The sequence below is a fragment of the Loxodonta africana genome, chromosome 7, assembly GCF_030014295.1.
Source record: "Loxodonta africana isolate mLoxAfr1 chromosome 7, mLoxAfr1.hap2, whole genome shotgun sequence".
Lineage (NCBI taxonomy): Eukaryota > Metazoa > Chordata > Mammalia > Proboscidea > Elephantidae > Loxodonta > Loxodonta africana.
Window position 1 is genome coordinate 50,252,091 of NC_087348.1, and position 6,394 is coordinate 50,258,484.

Genomic DNA, 6,394 nt, shown 5'->3' on the forward strand with positions numbered 1-6,394 from the left:
GGTGCCAATAATCAAACCAGTTCACTCAAGCAGCCTATTTGGGCATATCAAAACAAGAAGCTAGGACACAGTAAGTAAACATAAAATAAATAAATACAATAACTTATTGATGGCTTGGAAACAACAGTCAATATCAAATCACATAAACAGGCAGACCATGATGGCTTCAGCAAGCTCCCAAAACAAAGAATCAAGAAATCTTCCAGATGAAGATAACTTCCTGGAATTACCAGAGGTAGAACAGAAAAGATTCATCTACAGAACTCTTCAAGAGATCAGACAGGAGACCACGCAAAACACAAAACAAGCCAAGGAACACAAAGAAAAAGCATAAGAGGAACTAAAGAAGATTGAAGAAGAGCATAATGACAAATTTAATAGGCTGCAAGAATCCATAGTGACACAGCAAACAGAAACCCAGACGATTAACAACAAAATTTCAGAGTTAGATAACTCAATAGAAAGTCATAGCAGCAGAATTGAGGAAATAGGAGGCAGAATTGGTGAGCTTAAAGATAAAGCACTTGACACCAACATATTTGAGGAAAAATCAGATGAAAGAATTTCAATAAATGAAGAAACCCTAAGAATTATGTGGGACTCTATCAAGAGGAACAACCTGAGTGAATGGAGGACCAGAACCAGGGCGGGGTGGGAGGAGGGAATAACAGAAAATACAGAGAGAATTGTTGAAGATTTGCTGGCAGGAAACTTCCCTGATATCGTAAAATATGAGAAGATTAAAAAAAAAAACCCTTTTGGATAGCTATCTTCTCATATATCATATCATATCATATCATATCGCTATCCAAAATGCTCACTGAACCCCATACAAGGTAGATCCCAAAAGAAAGTCACCAAGACATATTATAATAAAACTTGCCAAAACCAAAGATAGAGAATTTTAAGAGTGGCTAAGGATAAACGAGAAGTCACCTACAAAGGAGAGTCAATAAGCTCAGACTACTCAGATGAAACCATGCAGGCAAGAGGTAATGGGATGACATATATAAAGCCTTGAAAGAAAAAAAATTGTCAGCCAAGAGTTATATATCCAGCAAAACTGTCTCTCAAATATGAAGGTGAAATTAGGACATTTCAAGATAAACAGAAGTTTAGGGATTTTGCAAAAACTAAACCAAAATAACAAGAAATATTAAAGGGAGAACTCCGGTTAGAAAATCAATAACATCAGTTAACAACCTGAGACTAGAACACAGGACAGAGCAACCACATATCAACCTGGAAAGGGAAATCACAAAAATAAATCAAAGCTAAAATGCTCACAACAGGGAAACAGTGATGTCATTATGTGAAAGATAACATTAAAACAAAAAAGATGAACTAAAATATGTAGTCATAGATCTTTCATATGGAGAGGAAGTCAAGGCAATATAAAGAAACAAAAGTTTGGTTTAAACTTAGAAAAAAAAGGGGTAAATATTAAGGTAACCACAAAGGAAACTAACAATCCTACACATCGAAAAAATAAAATAAAATAAAAGCAACAACAATGAAAAAGAGGAAAAGAAAATATATAAAGAAAAATGACTCTGCACAGAAAATTAAGTGGAAAAAAGAAACTGTCAACACAAAAAAAGAAGACATCAAAATGACACACTAAACTGATATCTATCAATAATTATGCTGAATGTAAATGTACTAAATGCACCAATAAAGAGACAGTGACAGAATGGATAAAAAAAAAAAATCCGTCTATATGCTGCCTACATGAGACACACCTTAGACTTAAAGACAAACTAAAACTCAAAGGATGGGAAAAAATATATCAAGCAAACAACAATCAAAGAAGAGCAGGAGTGACAATATAAATTCCTGACAAAATAGACTTTAAAGTTAAATCCACCACAAAGAATAAGGAAGGACATTATATAATGATTAAAGGGTCAATATACCAGGAGGATACAACCATAATAAATTTTTACACACCCAACAGGGCTCCAAAATACATAAATTCTAACAGCACTGAAAAGAGAGAGAGACAGCTCCACAATAATAGTAGGAGACTTCAACACACCACTTCCGGTGAAGGACAGAACATTCAGAAAGAAGCTCAATAAAGACTCCTAAAATCTAAATGCTGCAGTAAACCAACTTGGCCTCATAGACATATACAGAACACTCCACCCAACAGCAGCCAAGTACACTTTCTTTTCCAAAGCACACAGTACATTCTCTAGAACAGACCACATATTAGGCCATAAAGCAAGCTTTAACAGAAGCCCAAACATAAGAAATATTAAAAAGCATCTTTTCTGACCATAAAGCCATAAAACTAGAAATTAGTAACAGAAAAAGGAAAAAAATCAAACACCTGGAAACTGAACAACACATTGCTCAAAAATGACTGGGTTATAGAAGAAATTAAGGACATAATAAAGATATTCATAGAATCAAATGAGAATGAAAACACTTCCCAGCAGAACCTTTGGGACACAGCTAAAGCAGTGCTCAGAGGCCAATTTATACCAATAAATGCACACATCCCAAACGAAGAAAGGGCCAAAATCAAAGAATTATCCCCACGACTCAAACAAATAGAAGGAGGGCAGCAAAAGAAGCCCTCAGGCACCAGAAGAAAGCAAATAATAAAAATTAGAACAGAATTAAATGAAATAGAGAACAGAAAAACAACTGAAAAAGTTAACAAACCCAAAAGCTGGTTCCTTGAAGACATCAACAAAATCAAGAAACCACTGGCCAAACTGACAAAGAAATACAGGAGAGGAAGCAAATAACCCGAAGAACAAATGGGATGGGCAATATCACAACAGACCCAACTGAAATTAAAAGAATCATAACAAAATACTATGAAAAATTGTACTCTAACAAATTTGAAAACCCAAACGGACAAATTTCTAGAAACACACTACTACCTAAACTAACACAAAAAGAGGTAGAACAGCTAAATAAGCCTATAGCAAAAGAAGAGATTGAAAAGGTAATTAAAAAAAGCTCCCAACAACAACAACAAAAAGCCTGGGCTCTGACAGCTTCAGTAAGGACTTCTACAAAACTTTCAGAAAAGAGTTAACACCACTACTGGTAAAGGTATTTCAGACACAGAAAAGGATGGAATACTCCCAAACTCATTCCATGAAGCCAGCATATTCCTGATACCAAAACCAGGTAAAGACATCACAAAAAAAGAAAATTACAGATCAATATCCCTCATGGACATAGACGCAAAAATCCTCAACAAAATTCTAGCCAATAGAATTTAACAACATATCAAAAAAATAATTCACCATGACGAAGGGAGATTCATACCCGGTATGCAGAGACAGTTTAACATTAGAAAAACAATCAATATAATCCATCACATAAATAAAAGACAAGAACCACATGATCTTATCAATTGAAGCAGAAAAGGCATTTGACAAAGTTCGACACCCATTCATGATAAAAACTCTCAGCAAAATAGGAATAGAAGGGAAATTCCTCAACATAATAAAAAGCATTTATACAAAGCCAACAGCCAACATCATCCTGAATGGAGACAGTCTGAAAGCATTCCCCTTGAGAATGGGAACCAGACAAGGATGCCCTTTATCACCACTCTTATTCAACATTGTGCTGGAGGTCCTAGCCAGAGCAATTAGACTAGAAAAAGAAATAAAGGCCATTCAAATTGGTAAAGAAGAAGTAAAAATATCTCTATTTGCAGATGACATGACCTTATACACAAAAAACCCTAAAGAATCCACAAGAAAACTACTGGAACTAATAGAAGATTTCAACAAAGTATCAGGATACAAGATAAACATACCAAAATCACTTGGATTCCTCTACATCAACAAAGAGAACATCAGAGGAAATCACTAAATCAATACCATTTACACTAGTCCCCAAGGAGATAAAATATTTAGGAATAAATCTAACCAAAGACATAAAGGGCATATACAAAGAAAACTACAAGACACTACTACAGGAAACCAAAAGAGACCTACATAAGTGAAAAAACATAACCTCGCTCATGGATAGGAAGACTCAACATTGTGAAAATGTCTGTTCTACCCAAAACGATCTATAGATACAATGCAGTCCTGATCCAAATTCAAATGGCATTTTTTAATGAGATGGAGAAACAAATCATCAACTTCATATGGAAAGGGAGGAGGCCCTGGATAAGTAAAGCATTCCTGAAAAAGAAGGACAAAACGGGAGGCCTCACACTACCTGATTTTAGAACCTATTATACCGCCACAGTAGCCAAAACAGCCTGGTACTGGTACAATGAGATACACAGACCAATGGGACAGAATTGAGAATCCAGACATAAATTCATCCACTTCTGAGCAGCTGATATTTGACAAAGGCCCAAAGTGTGTTAAATGGGGAAAAAAACAGTTTAACAAATGGTGCTGGCATAACTGGGTGTCCATCTGCAAAAAAATTAAACAAGACTGATACCTCACACCATGCACAAGAACTAACTCAAAATGGATCAAAGACCTAAATATAAAATCTAAAATGATAAAGATCATGGAAGAAAAAATAGGGACAATGCTCAGGGCCCTACATGGCATAAACAGAATACAAAACATAACTAACAAGGTGATAACTGGGAGCTCCTAAAAATCAAACACTTATGCTCATCCAAAGACTTCTCCGAAAGAGTAAAAAGACAAACTACAGACTGGAAAAAAAAATCTTGGCTACAACATATCTGATCTGGGTCTAATCTCTAAAATCCACTGTAAAACCTCAACAACAAAAGGGAAAATAACCCAATCAAAAAATGGGCAAAGCATATGAACAGGTGCTTTACCAAAGAAGACATTCAGGCAGCTAACAGATACATAAGGAAATGCCCACAATAATCAGCCATTAGAGAAATGCAAATCTAAATTACAATGAGATAACATCTCACCCCAACAAGACTAGCATTAACCCAAAAAACACAAAATAATAAATGTTGGAGAGGTTGTGGAGAGACTGGAACACTTATACACTGGTGGTGGGAATGTAAAATGGTACGACCACTTTGGAAATCAATTTGGTGCTTCCTTAAAAAGCTAGAAATAGAACTACCATACGATCCAGCAATCCTACTCCTTGGAATATATCCTAGAGAAATAAGAGCCATCACATGACTAGATATATGCAAGCCCATGTACACTGCAGCACTGTTTACAATAGCAAAAATATGGAAAAAATCAAGATGCCCATCAACAGATGACTGGATGAACCAATTACGGTATATTCACACAATGGAACGCTATGCAACAATAAAGAACAACGATGAATTCATGAAACATCTCATAACATGGAGGAATCCGGAAGGCATATGCTGAGTGAAATTAGTCAGTCGCAAAAGGACAAATATTGTTTGAGACCACTATTATAAGAACTCGAGAAAAGGCTTAAACACAGAAGAAAACATTCTTTGATGGTTATGAGGGTGGGGAGCGAGAGAGAGGGGTATTTGCTAACTAGATAGTAGAGAAGAATTATTTTAGATGAAGGGAAAGACAGCACATAACACAGGGGAAATCAGCACAATTTGACTAAACCAAAAGCTAAGAAGTTTCCTGAATTACAACCAAACACTTTGAGGGACAGAGTAGCAGGGGCAGGGGTCTGGGGATCATGGTTTCAAGGGACATTTAGGTCAATTGGCATAACAAAATTAAGAAAAAGTTCAGCATCCCACTTTGGCGAGGGGTATCTGGGGTGTTAAAAGCTAGCAAGCAGCCATCTAAGATGCATCAACTGGTCTCAACTGGAGCAAAGGAGAACGAAGAACACCAAAGACACAAGGTAAATATGAGCCCAAGAGACAGAAAGGGCCACATAAACCAGAGACTCCAACAGCCTGAGACCAGAAGAACTAGTTGGTGTCCAGCTACCACCAATGACTGCCCTGACAGGGAACACAACAGAGAATCCCTGATGGTGCAGGAGAAAAGTGGGATGCAGAACTCAAATTCTAGTAAAAAATACCAGACTTAATGGTCTGATTGAGACTTGAGGGACACCAGAGGACATGGTCCTCAAACTCTACCATTCCTGAAGCCAACTCCTTGGATAAAGATCAGGCTGGACTATAAGACATAAAAGGATACTGGTGAGGAATGTGCTTCTTAGCTTAAGTAGATACATGAGACTATGTGGACAGTTCCTGTCTGGAGGTGAGACAAGAAGGCAAAGGGGTACAGGAACTGGCTGAATGGACACAGGAAATACAGGGTGGAGAGGAGGAGTGTGCTGTCACATTATAGGGCAACTTGGGTCACATAACAATGAGTGTGAAAGTTTTTGCATGAGAAACTGACCTGAATTGTAAACTTTCACTTAAAGCACAATAAAAAAAGAGAAAAATTTGCTAGCAAGGGGTTAAGGAATGGGTAGGGGTATAGACGACATAGAA